Source organism: Diabrotica virgifera, chromosome 9, assembly GCF_917563875.1.
Source record: "Diabrotica virgifera virgifera chromosome 9, PGI_DIABVI_V3a".
In the NCBI taxonomy this organism is placed as follows: Eukaryota; Metazoa; Arthropoda; class Insecta; order Coleoptera; family Chrysomelidae; genus Diabrotica; species Diabrotica virgifera.
In genome coordinates, this window is record NC_065451.1 from 65,296,609 (window position 1) to 65,308,780 (window position 12,172).

General features: G+C 31.3%; 1 pseudogene; it reads right to left on the reverse strand.

The window, feature by feature from the left end:
* Positions 1–761: 761 nt before the first annotated feature.
* Positions 762–4,497, reverse strand: LOC114341856 (zinc finger MYM-type protein 1-like; annotated as a pseudogene).
* Between the last annotated feature and the right edge of the window lie 7,675 nt (positions 4,498–12,172).

A 12,172-nucleotide genomic window follows, 5' to 3' on the forward strand; every position in this document is an offset into this window, starting at 1 on the left:
GTGGTAAAAATGTTACATGTACAATTTAGTTTTGGCGGATAAAATGGCGTTTGTTTTTCCAAGTTTCAGATCTTGCAGTGTTATAATCGTTTTCTTATATTTGTCTACAATAGAGACATATTTTAATAGGTTTAGGTCCATCTAAAATAAAAATAATCATGTATAAAAGACAGATTTGTCAAAAACAGCAACATAAAAATATATAAAACAGCGATTAGACTTCTAATAATTTATATAACAGAGAAAATTCCACCTTCAATTGCTTTTTCTACAAACATTATCGTGTCAACATCTTTTAAGATTTGTAATTTGTACTTGGTATATATGCACAGGCATTTCAAAATACCATGCAGGGTTAGATTAGCCTTAGATTATTTATTATGCTAGCTGGCATTATAGGTGAATGCAATGTGATTGACATGCAATGTGATTCTGCAGGTAAAACATGAATTAATATTTTCCCAACAAATCTTCCTAGGAGATTTTAGACCTTCTTTTCTATTTCAAGTTTTAATAAAAATCTTATTTTTTTAGTTGACCTATTTTGGTTACATTTTTTTTCTGTGCCAAACAAAATTTAAAGTTTTTAAAAGCTTTATTACATTTTTTTATATGTTGATTTATTAATTTTAACGAAAATTTTCCAGTTTTATGTGCTTTAATCAATTTAATAGTATCATCCGCTTTAGATAAAGTACATTGATTACTTTTTTTATTTTTAATTTTTTGACTACTCATATTAAATGTGCAACTTACCAAATTTATAACTGTACAATTTCAAAAGATATTGCAGGGTGGGGTTTTCCACGATCTACCATTCCACGGAACACTACCCCGTATTTGGATGCTTCGAAAAATTCAACAAATTTCTTTTTTTCCGTTGTTACTCTTTGTGGTAAAAATGTTACATGGGTATCTAATTCCAGGATTATCGCCTCTGCATATATACTAGGGGTAGTTTTGGCAGATAAAATGGCGTTTCTTTTTCCAAGTTCCAGATCTTGCAGTGTTATAATCGATTTATTATATTTGTCTACAATAGAGACACATTTTAATAGGTTTACGTCCATCTAAAATAAAAATAATCATGTATAAAAGACAGATCTGTCAAAAACAGCGACATAAAAATACATATATAAAGCAGCGATTAGACTTATAATAATTTATGCAACAGAGACAATTCCACCTCGAATTGCTTTTTCTACAAACATTATCGTGTCAACATCTTTTAAGATTTGTAATTTGTACTTGGTATATATGCACAGGCATAGCAAAATACCATGCAGGGTTAGATTAGCCTTAGATTATTTATTATGTTAGCTGGCACTATAGGTGAATGCAATGTGATTGACAGGCAATGTGATTCTGTAGGTAAAACATGAATTAATATTTTCCTAATAGATTTTAGACCTTCTTTTCTATTTTCAAGTTTTAATAAAGTTCGTATTTTTTTTAGTTGACCTATTTTGGTTAAGTTTTTTTTTCTGTGCCAAACAAAATTTAAAGTTTTTAAAAGCTTTATTACATTTTTTATATTTTGATTTATTAAATTTATCGATAATTTTCCAGTTTTATTAGCTTTAATCAATTTAATAGTATCATCCGCTTTAGATAAAGTACATTGATTACTTTTTATATTTTCTATTTTTTTACTACTCATATTAAATGTGTAACTTACCAAATTTATAACTGTACAATTTCAAAAGATATTGCAGGGTGGCATGGGTGACACCCGTGGCGGTAATCGATGGTGTAACCCCAAATCCTAAATATTAGGATTGTTAAAATCAACGAAAATCCGATAAACGTATGTTTTCAATAATGAAAAAATTTAGAATTATAGTTAATGAAATTGGTGTATTAGTATACATATAACAGTTTATTTGTTTTTTGTTTTACTCTATATTTGTTTTGTGTTGCTTTATGCTCGATAGTTAATAACCCGAGATTATTTAGCCTTGTTTGCGTCATGGTTGCTCGCAAGTAATTTTTTATTAACATTAACTTACTAAAACTTCTCTCACATGAAGCAACGGATACACAAATGGTCATAAATAATTTTAATGCAACCATTAAGTTTGGAAGAGATTCCATGAAATCCCATTCCACAATGAATTTCAAAAAGTCTACAGCTAACCATTTAGAGGCTGTAATATTGGCCGCTTGTAGATGTCTTCTAAGCCTTGGTATTTATAGTAGGAGGTCTGCTTCTGATACCTCTTCATGATAAAATTCGCAAAATGTTGACACAGCTAATTTTAACTCTTCACTGTTCGCGGAAAGCAAAGTGAGTGTCTGCACAACCTCGAACAATGAAGCCACACATCATGAATTGACTTTGACCTAGTTTCGAGCTCAACATTAAATCGGTCAAAACATTCTAACATATCCTTTCGAAGTTGGGCTCGTAGTGTGAGTCCTGTATCAGGAGCTAATTCACCATCCATTCGTTTTTGACGTCCAATTCGTCTTTCGGTGGGAATGTCGTAGACCTCATATTTTTTTCGTGGCAAAATCTATTGCTGCATCTATAATATGACCGCGTTTTTCTTCAATATATAGACGAAGTGCTCCTATTTTGGTCGCTAATTGATCGATAGTTATACTTTTACTTTTCAGTTCAGTCTGACACAAATTTATTTCTCGTAGTACGTCATTCCAGAAGAACAGATAACAAATAAATGTGAAACTACACACAGCGGATATAAGGTTATGTGCAGCACCTTTTGTGTGTAAATTTTCTTGTTGGTCACTTACTTCCTCAATTGCTGCAACAACACTATCAAAATGTTCGGCCAACACTTTAACCGCAACATAATGAGCACTCCAACGAGTTGTAGAAAGTCGTTTCACAGATGCTTTGCTGTGTTTAATAAGCACTTCCCAGTGGCTAGTGGAAGCAGAAAAAAAATTAAAAATTGCCTCTACAGTTCCAAAAAATGTTACACAAGATGTATTTTGTGCAAAAGAGTGCTGGCCACATAAATTAATTGAATGATCAATACATCCGACGAAAATGGCCTTTTTGTTCTTCGTTTTAATAAGGGCTTGTACTCCTCCATGTACGCCGCTCATAACAGCTGCATTATCGTATCCCTGTGAACGGCACTTCATAATGTCTAAACCGTCATTCTCAAGGTTTTTGAGAATTTCGTTAGTAAGATCGACTGCTTTTTTTCCTTTTCACGGGAAAAATCCGAGAAATGTCTCTTTTACCTCGACTTTTCTATTTTCAATTTTTACATATCGAATCACTTCAGACATTTGATCGATATGTGAAATGTCAGGAGTGCTGTCGTCATAATTCATAACATAATTCCAAAATATTTGGCCGATATTTCGTTGACAAGCTTAGATTTTACGTGGTTCGCTAAAACATTTATAAATTCATTTTGTATATCTGGGGACAAATATGACACTTTCTGCGTTTTACAGTATTCCAAATTCAAGAGGTGCTCTTTTAACACAACATCGTACTTTGATAGAAGTTTAACCAATTCTAAAAAATTTCCTGTATTTGTTGATCCGTCCCCTTCATCGTGTCCACGAAATGCTAGATTTTGTTTAGCAAGAAACAAAGTTATATCGAATAGCCTAGATAAAATATTTCTCCATTTCTGTTTTTCGGAATCTATTAATTGTAAAGCAGCGTCATCTATTGTTTTATGCAATTTTAAACTAATTTCTAAAGTCTTCCAATTTTCAAGTTTGTCCAAATGTTCACTTGAAGTTTCATGCTCAACCACTTTAGGATTTAGTTTCCACCACTTCTGGAATCCAGTTGTAAATGCAGATAATGTAGTACCGTCGGCGTCGCTAACAGCAAATAAGCGACAACAGAAGCAGTACAAATTATTGGTTATGGGTGAATAAACCATCCATGTCCGCAGAATCGTTTCACCACTAGGCATCACTTTATAAAACCATTCTTTTTACACAATTGCGAACATCACCTTTTAATTTTGATTTTAACCCACGCCTGGTTACAGTAGCAAACGGACCTTCTTTGTTTTAAAAATGTTCACTTCCTTTTTTTATAATTTCAATGCGAAGACTATCTGGAATAGGTATAGTCCAATGTGACACATCTTTTAACACCTCAACTGATTCACTCACATACATACCGCCCTTGATAGTCGTAGAGTTGTCAGTAATATCAACATCACTATTACTTCCAGTGACTGGACCCTCTTCGTCATGAATCGAATTCACTACTTCTTCGTTGTCGCTATTACTTCTTGAAGATGAATTTGAATCATCCCTTTCTTTTGAACCCTCTTCATGCATCGACATCTTCAATTTCTTATTGTTACTATTATATCCTGAAGAAGAATCTGAATCATCCCTTTCTTGTGATAAATTTTGGACGTTATTTGTTTTTGAAACATACTTAAAGATGGATCCAGACATGCTCTGAACGGCTTCCATTTTGGCCTGTTTTGCTTTTCTCTGCTGAAATCCACTTTTTCTTTTAGATGTATGAACTCCCCTAGGCATTTTGTCCGGGTATATGGTACACGTACTTTAAAAAAGTATTCTTAGATAATTATTACAAAATATTTTTCGTATTATAAAATAAATGCTAAAATCTAGGTATTACTATGGATCCTCCCTAAAGATTAGAAAATAAAATTTGGGGCAGCTCGGCATGCAAGGTTAGGCCTGTTATTAGTCTAATCCGACTGGACTATCAATGCTATCTTTGTTATCTACCACATACGGAATATGTCCTAAGGAAAAAAGTTGGGCGACTCGTCAAAATGAAGCTACTCAGTAAAAATTAGCTTGTTAGTAGTAAATGGTGAAAATAGGCCTGGGATCCCTGACGATATCATTTAGGTAGAAATTAAAAAAAAAATATTTCGCAACTTTAAATTATGTAGTGATGAATTTTGTAGTGATTTAAATATTTTTAACGGTATTTTATCTTTATAATTTAATTCAATAAATGAAGTACTTAATATGTTCCACTTATAAACTACATTTACAAATAAATTTATTCGAAAAATGATATTTGCGATAGTTTAAAATGGTTGCTTACATTTATTTTGCTAATTACAAATCTATTTATAATTACCATTTACCATCTTTGTTAAATGGAAACATATCGAATACCAATACTACAGGGTGTAACAAAAATACAGGTCATAAATTAAATCACATATTCTGGGACCAAAAATAGTTCGAATGAACCTAACTTACCTTAGTACAAATATGCACATAAAAAAAGTTATAGCTCTTTGAAGTTACAAAATGAAAATCGATTTTTTCGAATATATCGAAAACTATTAGAGATTTTTTATTGAAAATGGATATGTGGCATTCTTAAGGCAGGAGCATCTTAAAGAAAAATTATAGTGAAATTTGTGCACCCCATAAAAATTTTATGGGGGTTTTGTTCCCTTAAACCCCCCCAAACTTTTGTGTAGGTCTCAATTAAATTATTATTGTGGTACAATTAGTTAAATTCAATATTCTTAAAACTTTTTTGCCTCTTAGTATTTTTTCGATAAGGCAGTTTTTATCGAGTTGAGGCTTATTTTTTAATATGTTTACATAAAAATTTTATGGGGGCTTTGTTCTTTTAAACCCTCAAATGTTTGTGTACGTTCCAATTAAAATATTGCTGCGGTACCATTAGTTAAACACAGTATTTTTAAAACTTTTTTGCCTCTTTGTATTTTTTCGAGAAGGCACCTTTTATCGAGATATGGCTCCTTTTTTAGTACGGTTCAAAATATACCTAAAAATGTAAATCATTCATAAATTTTCATATTATTACCAAGTCTCCTTAATCGTACTTAACCATATACAAATATGTGGTGGATTTGACAAATATTCAAAATATCTCGATAAAAACTGACTTTTCGAAAAAGTACTAAGAGCCAAAAAAGTTTTAAAAATAATGTGTTTAAGTAATGGTACTACAATAATAATTTAATTGGAACGTACACAAAAGTTTGGGGGGGTTTAAAGGAACTAAACCCCCATAAAATTTTTATAGGGTGTCCAAATTTCACTATAATTTTTTCTTAAGATTCTACTGTCATAAGAATGCCATATGTCCATTTTCAATAAAAAATCTCTAATAGTTTTCGATATATTGGAATAAATCGATTTTCATTTTGTAACTTCAAAGGGTTGTAACTTTTTTTATATGCACATTTGTACAAAGGTAAGTTAGGTTCAATCAAACTATTTTTGGCCCCAGAATATGTGATTAAATTTATGACCTGTATTTTCGTTACACCCTGTATATTGAGCTTTAGTAAATATGTAAGTACAATATAATTATTATAAAATTTATATATATTGTTAAAAGATAATATTTACTAGTGTAAGGTTACATTGGATGCGTAAACGTGCGATTTTTACACGTGCGCTCACGTACGACAACGTGTCGTCAGATAATATGTTTACATTGGGAACGTTTTGTGCGGTAGTCTGATCAAAAATGGACGAAGAAGCAGATGATTTTTATTTAATGGAAAACAGTTGTTTAAAATATATGCTTCTGAAAAAGAAAAAGCAATATTGGGTTAATGATTTATATACAGTGCTAGTCAAAAGTCCGTACCCCCCCTCTTATCTTTTGAACGGTTATACCTATAATAGTGAAATTTGGAGGGAGGAAATAAACGGACGTAAGCTTCTCTCAACTAGTCATGACAGGTGGCGTAATAGTGACAGATGACGTTACAGAGCCACTGTGACCTATAATTTTAAATGGGACCTTATGGCAAGTGATACCTTGTTTGAAAGGTATTCAAAATACCTATTCAGTCATACTTATTTTTTTGAGTTTAAGTTGATTTTGATTTTGGTGAATAAATTAAATAAACATTACATTGTAGTTTCGCATTTAATTAATAAAAATTTAAATGTCCGCCTATGGTTTTTTTGTCAAAAAATTTGACGTTTTTCAATTCTCTAGTAGTTTTTACGACAACATCAACCTTTTTGACAAGTAGTCATAGTTGGAATTTAGAATTTTTATTTATTAAATGCGAAACTACAATTTTATATTATTTCATTTATTCATCAAAATTAGCTTAAACTCGAAACAAAATTAGTATGTCTGAATAGGTATTTTCAATACCTTTCAAATGATGTGTCACTTGTCATAAGATCCCATTTAAAATTATCTGTGACAGTGGCGCTGTAAAGTCACCTGTCACTATTACGTCACCTGTCATAACTAGTTAAGAAGCTTACGTCCGTTTATATCCTCCCTCCAAATTTCACTATTATAGGTATAATCGTTCAAAAGATACGAGGGGGGGTACGGACTTTTGACTAGCACTGTATAAGAAGAGATGAAGAAGGTGAATATGTTACCCTTTTCGAACCATTAAAGAAGCAACCGACAAAGTTTTTTGAATACTTTAGAATGTCGCCATTAGCATTTGAATATTTACTCGAAAAGCTCCATAGCAGACTGGAAAAATACTCGAATTTTCGTAAATGTATCGAACCTGAACAAAAATTAATGGTAACCCTTAGGTAAGTATACATACGTAGTAATATTCTTTAACTATTTATTTATATATTTTTAATAATAACATAGTATTATGTAAAACTATGAAAATATCGAGCTGCATTTCCCTCCTGTTCGCTGTTGGATGAAGCATTCAATATTTCGGGGTACTCTGTACTATAAGAGTTTATTGGTTGTGAAACAGATGCTCCAGTAGATCCTGAAGTAGCAGTAGTACATGGTGAAATCTGCGGAGTAGGAACGGTAGCTTGCTGTGGATTTGAGACTTGACCAAAACCAGACTGCATATAAATTTGTTCGTTTAAAAACAGTTGCTGAATATTCACACGCATTTGCATATTTCTCACAGGTGTAAGTTGTTTCAACTGTGGTAAGAGGCTCATTACAAAATGGTAATCACTATCACCAGCAAGTGACGACCGTGCCGAATATGTCTCCAGCTTTTTTTTCTCAATATGCAAAAGTTGTTCGTAAATATTATCGGTTTTTTGTTTCTTAGTTGGTAATAACCGATTTCTGTGCTCGTTTACTATCTTTTGTCTGCTAGGAGTTCGAAAATTGTCTGCCTCATTTACTGTTTCAATCTCTTCTATAGCTATCTCATCTTTGTCAGCCTGAGTATCATCATGTATGCTATTATTAGAGTCATCATCATGTTCAGAATTTGTCTCCTCATGTTTTTCTCTAAGGGTCAATCCATATCAAATCGACCAGGCGATTGTTTCGACCATCTCCGATTTTGATTATTTTTGGCACATTTATTCTGCTTACCAAAAAACTGAAAAATTTAAAATTTTAGAATTTTTTGACTACTGGTTTTGGTTTTATGAATTTTTGAAAATAACAAATTTGTCAATTTTGTTCATGAGGGGTTCTAATAAAAAGCTTAATATTTTGAAAACTATTACAGCTACCGATATGAGCGATACCTTGTTTTAAAGGTCTTCTAAATACCTTTAAAAGGATGTGCCGCAAGCTTCATTTTTTTGAAAAAAAAATTCGAGATTTACGAAGAAAATTTTTTTTTTTCAAAAATCTCAAAATACCCTATTTTTGATTTTTTTCAAAAAATTATATATTTTTCTTTATTGTTTTCTGAACATATTTGCCAAATTTTAGGATGGAGAAATGATGGGTTCTTGTTCAAAAAAATTATCAAAAATACCTATCTCAATTAAATTTCCTATTGGTACTCACAAAAAAAGGCAATATTTTAAAAACGTGTATAGCTAATGCAACCAGCGATATCTTGTTTTAAAGGAATCTTTAAAACTCATTAAACGATGTATCCTGTGATAAATTTTACTCAAATAATATTTTATTATTAATTTTTTAATAATATTACCCTATATCTACTAACTTAAAACAACAAATATTTTTTTTAAACCTTGTTTATTAAAGAGAAACAACATAATTTTGACATAACACCGTTGGACGGTACATACATCAATTTGTAAACTAAATATATATATATATATATATATATATATATATATATATATATATATATATATATATATATATATATATATATATATATATATATAACAAAAGATGAGAAGTTATTGTGGTTTAACGGCCACTCGTATGAAATCAATCAAGTGAAATAGAGAATGTGGAGAAATCCCCTTACGAACATCTCACACATCCAACATTTTGGGTTGGGAAAATTTTCTGGATAGAATCAAAGATCCAAACACCAGTTCTCAGAAATGTGTTTCGCCCTCTTCAACCTCCCTGGGCTCATCGGTAAAGATGAGAGGTTGAATATCTTTAGACACATTCCACTCAAAAACAACATTCGAGACCAAGACATAGCAGAAGCGTAGATCTACGCCAAATCTGAAAATGACAGTCTCAAGTTTTAATTGCCTAATTAATAAAATTAATAAAATGTTGGATGTGTGAGATGTTCGTAAGGGGATTTCTCCACATTCTCTATTTCACTTGATTTATATATATATATATATATATATATATATATATATATATATATATATATATATATATATATGTATATGTATATGTATTTTTTTTTAATAAACATTAAAATATTTTGTAAAACAAAACCATGTACATAATAACGGATATCAATAATAATTAATACAGTTTTTTATTTAGCTTTTTTTGTAAGATAGCAGAGGAATCTTCCATTTCTCTTTTTGAAATATTATATGTTCGCCCAGTGGTCGTATTGGGATGAACTTTTTTTAATATTGAGGTTTGATCAATTACCAAAATATCGGCAGGTTTTGGATAAAAGAACGATGGCGCAGGTCCATGTGGATGTAGAAAAGTAATTTTAAACTCTCCACTTTCTATGTTTTTCCCAATTATACAGCCCAGCCACCAGAAATTGTCATATTGAATTGTGACAAATCCAGAATCAATTTTCTCAATTTCTGTTGTTGCCAAACCAGCAGCTGAAACTAGTTCATGAATGTGTTCCTTATAACTCAAAGAAAAAGGTTTAACTAAAATTTTGAATTCTGATATGGGGATTACAGTATGTAATTTTTGTGTTCCTGGTATTGTTTGGGAATCAACGAATCTTTTCTCAAGATATTTTTCGTGGTTTTGGTAGTCATCCGTCGTACAAAATTTAAAAACAATACCGGGAATATTTTTTTCTGCAAATGTAAAAAGATGTTCTGGGGTCATAATTTGCTCTTCATATGGTCTTTGAAGACTTGCCTTGGCAGCCAACCTTTTTACAGTGCCCCCTAAGCCATCACAGGCACTTTTTCCGTGGGAAGTAGCAAAAAATGCCATTCTGCTTTAATTCCAAATTCCTTAAAATGGTGACAAATGTTAAGAAAGTTTTTTTTATTTTTATATTGTGCAGCGCACCCATCGGAAAAATAAAATATTTTGGATAAATTTGTAATTTTTTCCTGCAAATCTGGAATCAGTTGGGATAAAAATAAATGGAACGCAACTGTATTATGAACTAAACAGTCGGAAATAAAAACATAATTTAAATGTTGGATCTCGTTATACTCATTTTTAAAATAAATGACAAAAGGGTGCAATGTGGCCTGGGTATTTGTCCAATGATAGGACTGAACTTCGTCTTGTAATACAAATGAAAAATTTTCAGCAAAATCACAAGTTATAAGGGCTTCTCCTATACTTAGAGCATTTTTAACTTCATTATAATATTCTTTTTGCATGTTGGCAAAAAAAGAGTGAGATTTTAGTTTAAGTAAGTCTTCGGTAAATTCATCAATAAAATCACTTGTGGATTTGATTATTGTCTCCATATTACACCTGTCTACTGTAATCCACTTTTTATAGGTCACAGTGTCAATCAGCTCTTCCTCAAATTTACCTTCTAAAATAGTTTTTAAATTTTCAATTCCAGGGCACATTTCACATGTGTCCAAATAACAGTCAACACCTGGTGGATTACAAATCATTTTGCCTAATAAGGAATTGTAATCAGGAAAAATAGGCTTTCCTTGGTCATCGGTAATTAATTTGTTAATTTTGGCCCCATTTATCATCAGCTTTATGTTCTGGTGAGTTGTGCGAGCCGCTTTTTCCGGCTAATATGCAATTTTTAGGTCGCAATTCACAAAATTTGGATAATCCGATTTTTATATTAGGGTGCTCTTGTTTAAAATGCAAATAAATTTCTTTTACATTAGCTAAAACCAATCTTTTTTGCAAGTATTCCTTGGCTCCACCTTCTTTCCTAATTACAACAAAATCTTTTTTCCAGGCATCGCCCTACTAATATCGTCCCTTAAATAAAATGAAGAAATAATTTGAGCCACGTTTTCGTCAAGAGTTTTGCCGGGCTTTGGATTGGGTGTTGACAGTATTCCTTTTTCTTTCACAATTTTTTTCACCATTCTGGCCATGTATTGTGAAACACCAAATTCTGTGCAAATTTTTTCCCTGGTCCAACTAATGGGAAGACAAGATAAAATGAGTATTTTTTCAGTTCTTTTTGTTACTTTTAAAAAATTTTCCTTTAATTGTCTAATTACTTCACATTCATCCATTGCACTGTTTTCTTTGTCATTCTTCACTGTAGCGATACTTTCTTCCATCAATCTCTTGTCTAATGCAATTTTCACCTTCTCAGCCTTTTCTTTGGACCGACGTTTTCGTTTTATGGGTGATTCCCCCATAAATTGGAGAGACTGATTTAAAAGTTCCAAGGACTTATCTTCTTCCATTTTATAGTCAGAATCGGCACATCCCAAACCAGAGGGTCTGTAACAAAAACGATTAATTTAAAATTATTTTTAAATGTAAATTTTTTTAATTTAATAATTACAAAAGGCAAATGAACGGTTATTTTGTTTTTCAAAATAATAGCTTTTTTTATTGGATTTTTCTTAAATGGCAATACTACTTGCTATGAAAAAAAAAGTACAACTGGCAACGCGTACCCCAATTTAAAGGGATGAGGTAATAGAAACACTCGTCAAACCTTCAAAAGAATTCCGCCGGCTGTTCTCTCTTTTAAATCCTTACTCTTTGATTTAATGTATATGGTTAATACAAATCACATTTTTCATATCTTTGTAAAAATTCATATTTCAGTACGAAATTTTGACATTTCAAATTAGAAATTAAATAAAAAAATAATTAATAAAAAAATATTATTTTATTATTACTTACCCTGGTTCTGGGGATGCCTGCTCTTGTGAATGTTCTTTT